Source organism: Pseudophryne corroboree, chromosome 4 (assembly GCF_028390025.1).
Source record: "Pseudophryne corroboree isolate aPseCor3 chromosome 4, aPseCor3.hap2, whole genome shotgun sequence".
Taxonomy (NCBI): Eukaryota; Metazoa; Chordata; class Amphibia; order Anura; family Myobatrachidae; genus Pseudophryne; species Pseudophryne corroboree.
In genome coordinates this window covers 854830687-854847470 of record NC_086447.1, presented here as the reverse complement: position 1 = coordinate 854847470, position 16784 = coordinate 854830687, and the positions used below count along the sequence as shown (strand labels likewise).

At 43.9% G+C, this 16784-nt stretch overlaps 1 protein-coding gene across 17 annotated transcripts in view; it reads right to left on the bottom strand.

Moving 5' to 3' along the window:
* Positions 1-16784, bottom strand: part of NRXN1 (neurexin 1) — a 1686961-nt gene that overhangs the window by 1567041 nt on the left and 103136 nt on the right. The gene's annotated exons all lie outside the window — the stretch shown is intronic.

The window sequence follows — 16784 nt, the reverse complement described above, 5'->3', positions numbered from 1 at the left end:
GCAAGGAACGGCTGAGGCCCTGGCCTATGTTCATGGCTAGTGGTTCAGATTCACATGAGGATGGAAGGACTCAACCTCTCGCTAGAAAACTGTAGTGCCACTCCTAGATGGGCCAGGTGTTTGAGTTGGCCACTTGGGTCGCTTACCTTAGTCACACAGCTACCTCATTGCACCTCTTTTTTTCTTTGCATCATGTGCTGTTTGGGGACTATTTTTTAAATCTGCCATCCTGTCTGACACTGCAGTGCCACTCCTAGATGGGCCAGGTGTTTGTGTCGGCCACTTGGGTCGCTTAGCTTAGTCATCCAGCGACCTCGGTGCAAATTTAGGACTAAAAATAATATTGTGAGGTGTTCAGAATAGACTGGAAATGAGTGGAAATAATGGTTATTGAGGTTAATAATACTATGGGATCAAAATGACCCCCAAATTCTATGATTTAAGCTGTTTTTGAGGGGTTTTTGTAAAAAAACACCTGAATCCAAAACACATCCGAATCCGACAAAAAATTTTCAGGGAGGTTTTGCCAAAACGCGTCCGAATCCAAAACACGGGCGCGGAACCGAATCCAAAACCAAAATACAAAACCGTAACATTTCGGGTGCACATCGCTAATTGAAATTAGACTTAATCTCACCACAAATCAGCATCGGCTTCAGCCTCCTAACTACCACAATTTGGAGGGTTAGAATGCAAATTGTTCATTGATTGAGCTATCATTGAGCTATCTGTTAAGCCACAACTTACTGTAATAAAGAGACACATTCAATATATGTATTAAGTTGTTACTAATTAATAATTAATTCAAATGTCAAAACAATGACTTATTATTTTTATTAGAGATAATTATTCCATGAATGTATTATTGGGGACAAATTAATTAAAAATAATTAGGGGTCCAATATTATTTATAAATTAATAATGGACCATTCATTCTTATGTTAGTTAGGGCCATTTTAATTAGTGTTGGAAGCATGTACTTGCTGGCACAATTGTGCAATTTAATTGGTGACCCGATTAACAGTATTATTGGCTCCTTATTTAATTTCCAAATATTATGCACTTAACATTCATTATTTATATTGTCTGCATAATTTAAATTGTCTTCTTTTTTATTTATTATTATTATTATTATTATTATTATTATTATTATTATTATTAATTTGCCCCAATAATAAAGTAAATAATTTTGCCTCCTACATAAATTTATTTATTATTTTGGCCACATAATTGTTAATTGACAATTAAATTGAATTAAATACATATATTTAGTACTGTATGCCTCTTTATTATATCCTGCTCGGACAGATAGCAGATACTGTCTGCAGTGTGAGCAATCAGGCACCTTTACTGCTAAGCGTTTATTTTAGTATGTTTATTGGCAGTTTGTGAATTATTATCTTTTTAAATCCAGTCATTTGTATTTAGGGTTCTGGTGATTTGCATTGAGTTCAGTTTGAAAATCAAAGTTTATTGGAGATTTCCCATTGATTTTGTCTTTGATACATCTGGCGGTACACTACAGTATGTAACGCTCCCCCAAAAAAATCACAGAAAAAAGTGATTTGAGCAAATTGTATTCCATTACATTTCCTCCAAAGAGTAACATACATAGAACTTGACAGCAGACAAGAACCACTTGGCCCATCTAGTCTGACCCTTTTATTTTTACCTCAAACCTTATTTGATCCTTATTTATTTGTAAGGATATCCTTATGTCTATCCCATGCATATTTAAATCGCTCTACTGTCTTATCCTCTAACACCTTTGATGGGAGGCTATTCCACTTGTCCACTACTCTTTCTGTGAAGTCATTTTTCCTAAAAATTTCCCCTGAACCTACTTCCCTCCAGTCAGGGCCGCCTCAGGGTCTTTTTGCGCCCCGGGCGGCCATAGGGGGCGTGGCTTCATACAGGGGGCATGGTCAGTTACGCCCCCTGTACAGTAGTAGCGCCACTGAAATGATGTGCGGTGCGCGATGACGTCATCGCGCACCGCACAGCAAAGGTCCTCTCCACTAAGGAAAACTAGACGCTACACGTCTAGTTCCCTTCGTGGAGAGGACCTTTGCTGCGCGGTGCGCGATGACGTCAACGCGCACCGCACATCATTACAGAAAAGGTCCTCTCCACGAAGGGAAACTAGACGCGTAGTGTCTAGTTTCCCTTCACAGCGGGGCAGCGGGACAGCGGGCAGCGTCAGCGTGGGTCACAGCAGCAACGGATCTTGCAGTGGTGCGGCGCCCTCCGGAAGGTGGCGCCCCGGGCAAAAGTCCTGCTTGCCCGTGGCAAGATCCGCTACTGCCTCCAGTCTCAGTGCATGTCCTTATGCTCTAATACTTCTCTTCATTTGAAGAATGTTTCCCTCCTGGACTTTGTTAAAGCCCTTGGTATATTTGAAAGTTTCTATCATGCCCCCCTTTCTCTTTTCTTCTCCAAACTACACATATTGAGATTCTTTAGTCTTTCTGGGTATGTTTTGTGATGTAGGTCATGCACCATTTTAGTTGCCCTTTTTTGTACAGTCTCTAATGTATTAATATCCTTCTGAAGATATGGCCTCCAGAATTGAACACAGTATTCTAGATGTGGCCGTACCAATGACCTATACAGTGGCATTATTACCTCTTTCTTTCTGTTGCTGATTCCTCTCCCTATGGAGGAGAGAAGGTAAAGGGGAGACATGATAGAAACGTTCAAATATACCAAAGGTTATAACAAAGTTCAGGAGGGAAACATTCTTCAAAGGAAGAGAAGTATTAGAACTCGAGGACATACACTGAGACTGGAGGGGGGGAGGTTCAGGGGAAATTTAAGGAAAAATTATTTCACAGAAAGGGTAGTGGATAAGTGGAATAGCCTCCCATCAGAGGTGGCAGAGGCTAAGACTGTAGAGCCATTTAAACATGCTTGGGATAGTCATATGAATATCCTTACAAAGAATTAAGGTTCAAAAAGGGTTGCGATTACCTAAACTATAAAAAAAATGGCCAGACTATATGGGCCAAGTGGTTCTTATCTGCCGTCAAATTCTATGTTTCTATGTTTCTATGCAACCAAGCATCTGACTTGCCTTCCTCATTGCTTTGTTACATTGCTTACCTGCCTTTAAGTCACCTGAAATAGTGACTCCTAGATCCCTTTCCTCCTCAGTTTCCAGTATTTAGGACTTTAAGATTTTTTGAGACCCAAGTGCATGATTTAGCATTTTTTGGCATTAAACTGTAACTGCCACACTCTTGACCATTCCTCTAGTCTACCTAGATCCTCAATCATTTGTTTTACCCCTCCTGGTGTGTCTACCCTGTTGCATACCGTTGTGTCATCTGCAAAAAGGCATACTTTCCCTTTAATGCCATTTGCAATGTTACCAATAAAGATATTAAAAAGTACTGGTCCAAGTACAGATCCCTGGGGTACTCCACTAGTAACATTTTCCTCCTGTGAATGCACTATTATTATTATTATTATTATTATTATTATTATGTTGCACTTATAAAACACTTTCTATTATTTAGAGCTGTACATTATGATACAATCAAACAGCAAACAATGACATGAAACAGAACGTAAAGAGGAGGAGGGGGAAACACTTGCTAGATAAGATTACATAATAACAATTGTACTGTAAGTGCATATTGTTAGGGGTGGTGGGAGTACAGGATCACGGAGACAGCCACTGTGCTAATTCACGGCTACAGGCAGTCGGTGGATGCAGGTAGTGTGCTAGCTCCTGGCTCTGGGCGTTGATAACAACAGACAGAGTGCCAGTTCCCAGCAGTTAGTAATTACAGGTAATTACAGGTATAGACTTAGTTCCTGGCTCCAGGCACGTAGTATCCACAAGTACAGCACTATGGGAACAACAGAAAGTAGGAGGCCGAGGAGACACACAGAAGGTATAAAGAGATCACGAGTAACAACGATGTTGATTGGGGTCATCAGGATTTTGTTTTTGCCTATACAGTACATGCTGCAATTTGGAGCTGGTTTTAAAATAATCAGTGGCTGGGTGAAAAGACATTGTGCACTGGCACATTAATCCTGGGCTGGGTATATAAATTACAAACCTGGAAAGCGAATATTGGCCTCAGATGTGGTATTTGAGAGGTCGAAATTCACAGATGAACAATACATTTGAGAAATACATTTGTGAATACAGCATGGATAGTTCTTTCATTGGTAGCTTGTCAAGAAAAAGTAAATTACCAGCTGTGCAAAATGTTAATCTCTTAATCAGTGGTTAAAATTAAAAGCAAATCTGAAAAAAAATAAAAAATAAATAAATAATAATTATTGACCACATGCCCCTTACTTTTGAGTATCTGTTTGCTTATTAAATATCATGCTTACCCTGGCTTATGTATCAAATTATATATAAGGTATAATTTTCAGTTTTAATATGAAATGTTATTAAATACAAATACATAAACATACGTTGGATTAAACTGACACTATAAAAGAAAAATTAAGTTAAATTAAATTTAACATTTGACACTTTGCTTTTTAAAAATTATACAAAAATCTGTTTTTCTGCAGTAGTCCAAATAGACAACCACAGCTTGTTATAATATACTCTAGCTTTGATGATAATAATTAAAGCACTATCAACAAGAACTGGCTATGCGAGATAGTGTGATGACAGTCATTATCACCATCATCATCACTGCATCTCATTGTACTAGCCTTCCATTACCCTACACTCAGATATGTCCTTATCTAACTGTATCCCAATTACATGAACTTTACTGCACTCAACATAAGCTTCCCCGTCCTTGTAAAAAAACGAGATGTGCTTATCCAGGGCTATGTCAGCTTATCTAGAAATGTGTATACTACGTGTGAGCACGTGTGCATTTTTTGTGTCTGTGTACAATACGGATATCGTTGCCCGATCTCTCATGTAAAGTAACGGGAGATCGCCCTCCTCGCCCCCCCCTACACTCTAACTCTCCCCATTATGTTACTACAGCTCTCCTTTGCCCCCACTTTCCCATCCTTCCTGCCCAACACACTTATACCCCTATTCCACTTGTAGCACGGGTCGCAGCCGGGAGCCTGACACGGCTGCGACCTGTGCTAGAGCCCCCTTCTACACTAGCTCGCCAACCCGGCATATTGCCGGGTTGGTGACGCTGCTGCTGACGCGGCAGGGGCGGCGCTGGGAGATTACATGATCTCCCAGCGCCGCCCTCTCATACACTGTGAATGGGAGCTGTGTCGCATCGACACGGCTTCCGTTTATACTACACAGCTTACCGGGTTGAATACATGTTTAATCCGGCAAGCTACCCGGGTAGGATTCCCGGATCACTTGATCCGGGAATTTGCATAGCGGGCCGTTTCCACTAGGAAAAAACAAGGGTAAATGCGCGACCCTCGCGCATTTACCCTTGTTTTTAGAGCTAGTGGAAAAAGGGTATTACCCTTTTGCCACTGTTACTGCATAGTCTTATCCTACCCAGTTTCTCCTATGGACTAAGTCCATTGTCCCATATTACCCCTCCTTCTACATTTTGAGATTTACCAGCAAGGTCTTCAATAATATCCTCTATGAAGCACGGATGGCCAAGTTATAAAGAAATAAATTATATAGATGATGGGAGGTGTCAAGTTATTCACTTTTACAGGCCCGTCTGGTCCCCTAGGTACGACCCTGCTTCCATAAGTCTCGTATGAAGCTTTTTATAAAAACACTGCAAAATAATGTAGCCAGGTAGATTATCAATGTTATTACATTTATTTCCTAAAATTTTACATACTTCGCATGTTTTGTGCACTGACAAATTTAAGTCCAAATCTAATTTTTAACATAAGGTTATTGAGTCATCTTGTCCTTCTGTGTATCATTCTGTAGCTGATGGCACAATAAGCATTAGGCAGCACAGGTGCTTAAGTGCCAAAACGTATTTTACTGAAGTGTTTTGTACCTTGTGAAGATGTAGGCTCAAACTTGATAAACTTCTACACATTGTTACATTAGTTCTGCACAAAGGATAGCAATGGATGACTGGTGCAAATCATTTTAGCCACACAATTATTATTAACCATTTGCCAAACAAGCAGCTTAAGGGGACTATTTATCACCATCCGCATCCAGGATGCGGATGACAAGTGATAAAATTGCCCAAATCGCAGGGATGTATCAATCATCGCATGCAGGAACAGAGCTTGCGGTCTGTCCCTGCGATGCCTCTTTGCAGCATCATCGGGGTATGTTTTGTAAAAAATACCCCAATGTCCTGCTGCGCATGCATCGTCCCCGCCGACATCGCCGCTACCGCTGCCGCCCGGCCGACCCCCCACCCCTCCCGTTGCGACTATCCCTGGGTGCCGTGGACCCCCCAGCAGGCTAATATACTTATCTGTCCAGGTATCCGGTTCGCACTGCTTCAGGAGGCTGCCGGATGCCGGGTCTTTCTCCTGCGCTGTGACCCCCGGTGCTGTAAAGTGCGCTGCCATTCTACAGCGTCACTTTACTGCACCGGGGTCACATTGCAGCATATGGGAGACCCGGCGCCCGGCAGCGCTCACCGGAGCAGCGGACACCGGCTCCCTGGACAGGTGAGTATGGTTTGGTTGTTTTACTTTTTTTACACTGTGATCAGCTTGTGTGTCCATCGGACACACAGAGCTGATCACTGGAGCCGGGTCCACGCTCAGCATTCTCTGCCAGGGGCAGAGAAAGCTGGGCAAAAGGGTGATTATCGCAGTGCTGCCCTGTGATTTTGCCAGCCTGAGCTGGCGAGATTATCACAGGGCACACTGCGGTATTTTTTTCATATTTTTTTTTTAGTAAATTTGCTCAGATCACATTTCCCATTATATGTATGGTGAATGCGATGTGGCTTACTTAAAAAAGTGAATTAAAGGGTTTGGAGCAGTTTTTAATGAAGGTGATACTAAAATACTGTGAAAAGGGTGTGAAAAAACACTTCTTTTCATATAATTTTAGTAAAAGTAATGTTAATAAATATGCCCCTTAGTCTGAAGTTTTTGGACAGATCCAATCCCCGATTGCTATTGTTTCAGTAAAATTAACACTTACTGGACCCTCAACAAAGTTAACCAGTGATGTCACTGCTGTCTGCCCACATGTACACTTGTGCAATGCCAATCCAAATGACTTCTCGTCTGTGTAATTAAAATATCACACTTGTCTTATAGACTATTTCTTGTCAATTATGTTTTCACTCCTTCAAAATAAATGTATAATTTTCACTTCATTTACTTCTAATAACCCAATTTTGCATATTTGTTTCTTTTTCATATACTGTGTAATAGTTTTACGGTGGGGAAATCTAAACCAAACAAAATTAGATGAACACATTTGTACTGTAGTACACAGCTTTTACTGAAGGTAGGCAGCCAGTTTTTGTATAGCTGTTGCAGGACTACAAGTTTAAGCATGCCCTATCAGTCTTAGAATATAAGTGATGTACACCAGTGTAGCCAAGAATAGGTAAAATTTCACCATTGGTGCCAGAAGTCTGGGCAGCACGGAGCTGGTGGTGGTTAGCATTACTACCTCACAGCACTGATTTCCATTCACAAACAAGGCACTATTGTTGTGGAGTTTGTATGTTCTCTCTGTTTACGTAAATTTACTCCAGATGCTTTGGTTTCCTCCCATACTCCAAAAAAATATACTAATAGGTTAATTGGCTTCTGTCAAGAATGAACCCTAGAGTGTATATGTGTCCATGTGATAGGGAATATAGGCCCTCGTTCAGCTTCAGACGCAGATAGCTAAAACTTGCAAATGGGTGATCATTGGCCAACTGCACATGTACTGCGGCTGCACAACACATGTGCGGGTTTTCAGATTACGAGATCGCATCGCGGAAGGATGTGATCACAACTTGATTGACAGCGGTGGCCGAGGTTGCGTTAGGGTCCAGACAACGCAGGCATGTTCTGACCGTTTTAGGGGCAGCCGTGTAACGCTTCACACCGCCGCTGCGGGGTAACACATGGTGCTGACGCACCTGCATATGCAGCCATGCTGCGTATGTAGGGGGCTACCAGTAATCCCAGTGCATGCATTGCATTTGCATTTTTAAATATGATCGCAGAGCCTGTCGGCGCTTCACATGCTGGTCGGCCCTGCCCCGCGCACGACGGCCCCCAGCATGAGATTTTTTCAGTAGCAGATTTTGTTTAGATGAATCTGCTAATGAAGCTGAATGAGGGACATAGGGGGTCATTCCGACCCGATCGCATGCTGCGCTTCTTCGCAGCTGTGCGATCGTGTCAGAACTGCGCATGCGCGGCGGGCACGTTGCGCGGGTGCGTTGTTGCCCAGCGACGGTTGTTGCCGGGCAGCAATGCTGCTAACGAAGAAAGCAGTTGCAGTGGCGACCGCAAGAAGATTGATAGGAGGAAGGCGGAACCGGGCGTCAACTCACCGGTTTCTGGGCGTGGAGATCCGAACGCAGACGTGTCGAGGCGTTTGGAGGGCGGATGTCTGACGTCAATTCCGGGACCTGCAATGCTGGATTGATCGTACAGGGTAAGTAACTCTTACCCTGGTCTTGTTCTACTCAAAACTTTTTGTTGCATAGCAGGGCTGCACAAGCGATCGCAGCCTTGCTATGCAAAAATACACTCCCCCATAGGCGGCGTCTACTTGATCGCACAGGCTGCAAAAAGTTGAAGCCCCATAGATTGTAAACTTCTCTGGGCCAGGGATTGATGTAAATGACTAAATATTCCCTGTAAAGAGTAGTGTTATATGTGTGTGTACTATATAATTAACGATTAATAAATAGAATAATAAACTTGATCTACTTCAAGCCACAGTATTACACATGCAGCATTTGGAACTCTGGGGGTAATTCTGAGTTGATCACAGCAGCAAGTTTGTTAGCAGTTGGGCAAAACCATGTGCACTGCAGGGGAGGCAGATATAACATGTGCAGAGAGAGTTAGATTTGGGTGGGTTATTTTGTTTCTGTGCAGGGTAAATACTGGCTGCTTTATTTTTACACTGCAATTTAGATTGCAGATTGAACACACCACACCCAAATCTAACTCTCTCTGCACGTTATATCTGCCCCCCCTGCAGTGCACATGGGGGGTGATTCCGAGTTGTTCGCTCGCTAGCTGCTTTTAGCAGCATTGCACACGCTAAGCCGCCGCCCTCTGGGAGTGTATCTTAGCTTAGCAGAATTGCGAACCAAAGATTAGCAGAATTGCGAATAGAAATTTCTTAGCAGTTTCTGAGTAGCTCGAGACTTACTCACAGATTGCGATCAGCTCAGTCCGTTTCGTTCCTGGTTTGACGTCACACACACGCCCAGCGTTCAGCCAGCCACTCCCCCTTTTCTCCAGACACTCCCGCGTTTTTCCCTGACACACCTGCGTTTTTCCGCACACTCCCAGAAAACGACCAGTTTCCGCCCAGAAACACCCACTTCCTGTCAATCACACTCCGATCACTTCACCGATGAAAAATCTTCATTTGGACGTGAGTAAATCTACTAAGTTTTGTGCTAAAATACTAACCACATGCGCACTGCGTACTATGCGCATGCGTATTTTTGCCTTAATCGCTCCGTTGCGAAAATCGGCAATGAGCGAACAACTCGGAATGACTCCCATGGTTTTGCCCAACTGCTAACAAAATTCCTGCTGCGATCAACTCAGAATTACCCCCTCTGTCGGGAGATGAATGAATGCAGTTGTATACAGTGTGAGTGAATGAAGAGACGTCTGTTTCTAAGAAATCTTAGGTATACTTTGAAAATGCGTGAGGTACTGAGGCAAATCCCTGTAATTACAAGATTTAAGAATTGCCAGGCTTTATACACACAATTAACTGATGCTGAGGTTTAACTGGCAGGAGAATTTTTTGTTTCGTAAGAGAAGAGGGTCGTGGAGGGTTATTTAACCGAATGGCTGCAAGGTTTGCTGTAATGTCTGTAAATTCAGAAAACCTGCAGCTAAATTCTATTGAGATTAAAGACACCATATGATGCAGGGAGCGCAGCATTCATTGGCAGTTCTCCAATGGGTGTAGGGTGCACCCATATTTAATACGTACCTTTATGGAGTCCCATCTCAGAGCTGGAGAAGTAATCCCTGGGAAAATGGTGTGTGGCCATTTTACTGGTGATTTGCGCAGGTGCAACAGAAAAGTCACTGGGAACAAGTTCCGGAGTCTACTGTACTATAAAGAGGGCGGGGCTTAAACAGAGTCTGCTTATGGGCCACCTCCTCTCTTAAACTGCCCCTGAAAGTGCTGTTATGTTTTCGGCCATACATGCTACTGTGTAGGGAATCAAAGAATAAAAAAAAATAAAAAAGCTGACTTCTCAAAATTAAAAGAAAAGATACTACATGTCGGGTTTCCGTTATCCGGAGACCCGTTATCCAGAATATTCTGAAATCCGGAATATCCCGGAGCTGTAGTGACGTCATGATGTGCCGCAAAGTCATGACATCACTACTACTGTGACCAATGTCTGGCGGTGGGGGTGTGGCTTTGCAGCTAGTCCCTCGCCACATAGTGCATACCAACCCCCACTGACCTCGCCGCTGACCCCTGCAATGACTGCCGGACCACGCTGACCTCACCGCTGACCCCCGTTGCCCCACCCGGACCCCCGCATTGACAGCCAGACCACCCGTGACGACTGCTGGACCCCGCTCCGGACCAGGTATTCCATTATCCGGAAAAATCCCATATCTGGAATGCTCATGGTCCCGACCATTCTGGATATGGGATACTCGACCTGTACAATATCACTGAAAAGTTTTAGAAAACCCCTACTTTTTCCAGTTTTTACTGAAATGTACGTACTTTTATGAAATGAAAGTATAGAACAAATAAACAATTTTAGATAGAAAAAATCACCGAAACCATTTGTTTAACAAAACTGAATCTAAAGTTTTTGACATTCTGCAGACACAGGGCCAGATGTAATGCATGGCGAGATGGCTGGAGCTCTGAGAATCCAACCAAAGTTGTACGTTTTTCGATAGCGGAGGTGATTTACTAGGCAATACCAACCTGGTTTTGCATTGTAAATGATTGCTACTTTAAAAAATCGTACGGGTTCGGCTGGAACCTCTGAGTTCCGGTCGCCTCACGCTGCATTACATCCGGCCCATAACCGCTAAACACACGCATGCCATTATTTCTACAATGGAAATTAAACCCTTATTCAAAAATATTGTGCTGATTTGTGTAAAGCCATGCACTAAAGCGGAAAAACAGTGAATAAAATGGTGCTTATATAAAATACAATCTGTAGTCCTCAGTCAGATATGATTGGAGGGACTATTGCACCAGAGATAGCAATAATATGTCAATGCAGCAGGAGGCATCACAACTAGTGCTGCACTACTGATCCGAATTGCATCCATGGATACCCAAAGAGTTTAGCGGGATGACTGCAAGTCCTACCTAGAGGCCAGGAAATCTCCATCCTCTGATGGATATCCTGGCCTTGTTCCTCCCCAGTAAAGGTGGTGACATGCCTCTGCTTGGAGAATCGGAGGCCGTTGCCGCCCCCTTCTTGTCCCCAAATGACATCAGACTGTCAATCACTGACAGTTGGATGTCGTAGTATGACCACCATTGCAGACCCGTAATGCACATGCACAGTACGGGTCCAGCGCATGCGCAAAGTACTGAACATTGATACTTTGCTGCATGAGCCACTACTCCATCCACATCTGAGTGATGGACTACTTTATTGCTGCAGTACAATCAGGGGCGTAGCTATGCCTGACGGGGCCCCATAACATAATTCTTCCCCCAGAAACAGGCCTGCCCCCTGCCGCTGCTGCCGCGCATGTCCGTATCCCCATCCCCCCGGGGAATTCCTCAAAAGAACCCCTTCCCCGCAGAACTCACCAGTGGGACTGCACTGCCGCCTCATTCGCTCTCCCGGCTGGCCCGGCTCCATCTCGTGTCTCCTCACAAACGCGGTAAGGAGGTGTGGCTGTGGTTCAGGGATGTTCCTGCAGACTCGGCCATGCCTCCTCCCAGCATTAGTTAGTACGGAGCTTGCGACCGGGTGAGCAGGTGTGGCTGCAGTGTAGCAGCACACTTGTAAAGGTAACAGACGCTAGCGACGGGGCTCAGCAAGCAACTAGGTGCAGAGGAAGGCTCGGGCCCCAGAGACAACTCGGGCCCTATAGCAGTTGCATCCCCTGCACCTATGCCCATGAGTACAATACTCCATCAATTTATGCCACTCCAGAAAATGATGGCCTAGATTTATCAAGCCTTGGATAAATTGCACAGTGATAAAATACCAACCAATCAGCTCCTAACTGTCATTTTTCAAACACATCCTATAACATGGCAGTTAGGAGCTGGTTGGTTGGTACTTTATCACCGTGCAATTTATCACTCTCCAAGGCTTGATAAATCTGGGAGAGTATGCTGTAAAATTGATGTGTCTGTGAGGGATTCCATCAATATTGTAGAGCCTTTCTAAAGGAAGCAAATCACTTTAACTACAGATGGAGCCTCACTCATCTAGGCTTCTCTGCTGCACCATGGTGCACCAAGGTTAGCAAAAGCCTCTTCATCTATTGTTCACAGCTGCAATACAATACAGAGAGAACAATACAGCGGGGGATTAAGTAATTACAGCAGGGTATTAAATCTGACAGCCCTGGCTCAATTAATCTTATTAAAGGGATAGATGAGCAGGGCTCCATCTGTATTAGTCTCATTGAATCCACAGGGTGATGCAGGATAGAGAAGCACCACCCTCAAAGCAGAAATGCATAGATGTGAGCATTTAGCAATGGGCATGTTTTAGGTATAGACACCGAAGATCTCACAGGTTTCTTATAAATGGTAAAGTGTAGGCTTTCTAATATCATATACTGTAGAAGCTGAATATATGTTTTACATTTCCCATTTCAAAGACAAAATGTATAAGAACAAAGAATCATCTTTACTGAACTTGGCTACAAATGTGGTGAAAAGTCAACTAAGATTATGGGGAGATGTATGAACAACTTCTCCATCTGTCTTCATTAGAAGGTCGATTCCACTCCCCCTATATCTGGTGGTATATTGCAACTGTCATCAAAGATTTTAAATAAGATTGGGTACAACTTTATCCAAAGAACATTAATCGAAAGACTTTTTTTGGCATGACTTCTAAGTTTTGCTCAATAAACAATGGGAAAGTTAAGAGCTTTGGAGCATTAACTGCAGTTAACTGTCAAGTGACTATGGGGGAGATTTATCAACTCTTCGAGGGAGAAAAAGTAGTGATAGATAAAGTCCCAACCAATCAGCTCCTGTCATTTTTCAAACCAGCCTGAAAAATGCCAGTTAGAAGCTAACAGGTTGGGACTTTTTCCTCTCCACTTGAACTCACTGCAAACTATGATAAATCCCCACCCCCCAATGACACCATTGTCGTTTCTATCATGGGTGCAATGTGTGTGGTGCACACGGGCCCCTGGTTCCAGGGTGGGCCCACACCGCACACATGGCAGCCATATTTTCATACTTACCTCTCCGAAGTCCACCGCCGGGGGCTGCAGCTTCAGCTGTTGTGGCAAAAAAAAACCTCAACAATGGTCTCCAAAACATGGCGAATGCCATGTTTCGGGAGACCTGCACATGTGACGTAGACTCCGGCATATTGCCGTAGCCTACGGTGCCGTGGAGAGTAGGGGGCCCACCCGGATTGTGCACACTGGACCCCTCCTCTCTTAAGATGCCCCTGTATGACACCCCTGTATGTTAAAGGGAAAAGAAACTGGAAACAATGATTGACAGAAGAAAGATATCCTGAGTATGGCGCTGAATGGGTTAACACTGCTTGCTTGGGAATACAGGTATTCTAACTTTGAAGTTAAGAGAAGGTTAATGAATAGAAGCTAGACTATTTGCATAGTTTTTGTTATGGTGGCTAAATCTACGTACAAGACTGATTCCATTTGAATTAGAAATCTATAAGGCCACAAGGGTTACTATTATTCTTTGCTGCCTTCTTAGTACCTGCCAGTGCTCTCTCAGCATTGATTAGCTACTTTGTAAAGGTTTGCTATTTTTTTCATGGTGCACCCCACTACTATTATGAATTGTAGTAATGAAATAACTGCTTTAACTGCGGCGGTCCTGGCTGGCGAGGGTGGGCTACAGCATGCTGTCGTTGGCCCTACGGTACGATGTATGAAACCATTACATACTGCTAACTGTTTGACATTATTCTACATACTTTAATAATTGCTTTTGTTATTTATTGTCTTAATCAAGTTTCTAAGAGTGCTAAATGGAGTACGGAGGACACGGAGGAAACCAGCCAGACGAAGTGCACAGAAGCGAGAAGGTAGGCAGAATTAGGGACAGACTATTTCAGCCTGCCCACTTGCTACACCCGCAACTGGACCCGGCATTAACTGGAGACCCCCGTACTCCCCAAAGTAAACCGGAGACCGCTGATACAAATTTTTCACAAAGGAGCTTAAACATTCATACTTGTCTTGTTTAATCTTTTTTTTTTTTTCATTTCAGGTAATGCGTCTACACATAACTGCATCTAGGGTGTCATTCCGAGTTGATCGTAGCTGTGCTAAATTTAGCACAGCTACGATCATGCTCCCTGACATGTGGGGGGACACCCAGCACTAGTCCGCCCCGCATGTCAGTGCCCCCCCCCCCCCCCCGCACAAATCCAAAAGCATCTCACAGCGGCGATGCCTTTGTATTTGAGGAGTAACTCCCGGCCAGCGCAGCTCCTGGAGTTAATTGTCGTCACGCAGCCACTGCGGCCTGCCCCCCCAACAGTCCGGCCACGGACTGCTCCCCCTAAACGGCGGCTTAACACCGCCGTTCAGCCCCCTCCCGCCCAGCGACCGCCTCTGTCTCAGAGGCGATCGCTAGGCAACAAATCTGCCGGCGCATATGCAGTTCAGACCCGATCGCTGCTCTGCGACAAACTGCAGTGAGCGATCGGGTCGGAATGACCCTTTTAATCTTTCAAGCCCTCTGTTTTATTATATATGAATAGTTTCTCATTCTCTTTTTATTTTATGATTCATCATTATTATTCAACAAGTTGTAACTTAAGTGGATGTGGGAGCATCTTTGCAATCAGAGGTACAAGAGGCTTAAACTTGGTTATGTGGGAATTGAGATACAAACTGATCAACTTGTATCATTCACTTTATTATATATTTTTTCAAGAAGAGTTAATACACCATCGCACCTATACCCTATGTTATCAAGTAACCCATAACGCCTTGCCTGCTAATAGGAGTGGATGGAAAAAAAAAATGTAAAGGGAATGGTTAACCAAAACCTAAAAATGAAATCTAATGCCGGGTACACATTAGAGCGTCATCCCTACATCGTGTGTATACACTAGGGTGATGATAATCAAGGTCGGGAACAAACATGGTCCATCCTTCATTACCATACTACAGGATGCTAGCTACAATGCTTGGTTTGACGTGCAGCACATCCAACCAAGCGTCCATCGCTAACATCCGCGGGAGTGCGCAATCCCCCGTATACACTGAGCAATGCAGGCAATATGTCATTATGAAACGGAATATTGTACCCTGCTTTACTCCTTGCACTACTTCTCTTTCTGCACCTACAGTAGCTGTATCAAAGTACTGGACACACACAGCATCATTGTGGTTGATTAAAAGTAAAACAACGTTTTCTATCCAGACACACTGTAGGTCAAAATGCATTTGCTGTGACAAAGGGATTTATTTACTAAGCCTTGGAGTGAGATAAAGTGGGGAGAGATACAGTACCAGCCAATCAGCTCCTAACTGCCATGTTACAGACTGTGTTTGAAAAATTACATGAGCTGGTTGGTACTGTATCTATTTTCACTTTATCTCTCTCCAAGGCTTAGTAAACAAACCTCTGATTCTGTAATCTGCAGGGAGAAAGCATACAGTATACCAGGGGTGCAGTTCCAAAAGGCTGCTGGGATCAGCATAGGTGTTTGCTTTTTCACAACGATCTGTCAACAGGCGGTAGATTGCTCTCAATTCGTGTGATCCAGATTTGCAGTGATGTTTTTGGGCAGACCCCTATGTACGTATCAATCAATGAATCTTAACTGACCAGACCAACTTCCTAGGAAACAGCAAAGCAATTACTCAGACCCTTGTCTTCTCAGCCTTTTACCATGAGCAAGAGAGACAGCTCTTTATGTCATGCACCAATGCCCAGCTACTTAGACATGTCTACATCTACTGTGTACAAGTATCTAAAAATGATTTCTCAGGCTATCGCAGACTGATACCCCGGAAAGAATTTGCTAAGCATTATTTCTGTTTGATAATAGATATTCTACCCTATAAAAGGCCAATTCAGAGCTGCATGCAAGGTGGTTGCAATGCATGCATGGAAGCATATGTGGATCTTCACTTGTCCGTAGAACTGCACGCATCTGTGTGGCCCCTAACCATCTGCTTGCTGAAGTAGAGGTCATCGCTGTCATTTGCTCTTTGCACAATAGGCCTGAGTCAGAGACGGAGGGGCTATGCAGTTGTTACCAAACAAATATGCTAAAGTTGCAGGAGGCCCCTTTTGTAAGTAGACACCTGCTGGCTTCTCTGAACATCTGAGTAACCCTTAGGTTGCTCAGAAGACCAGGGAATTCATGCAGCTGAAGCCAGTGATGCTGCGTCCAAGGACACAACCACTGGATTCAGCATGTCCAGAAAATGGGGCCAACACATCCCCATTTTCTCCACCCCTCCAACTGCATGCGATTTCGTAGAACGAGATCTGCACATGTGCAGTGTGGCATCTGAGCATGCGCAGATCTCTCACC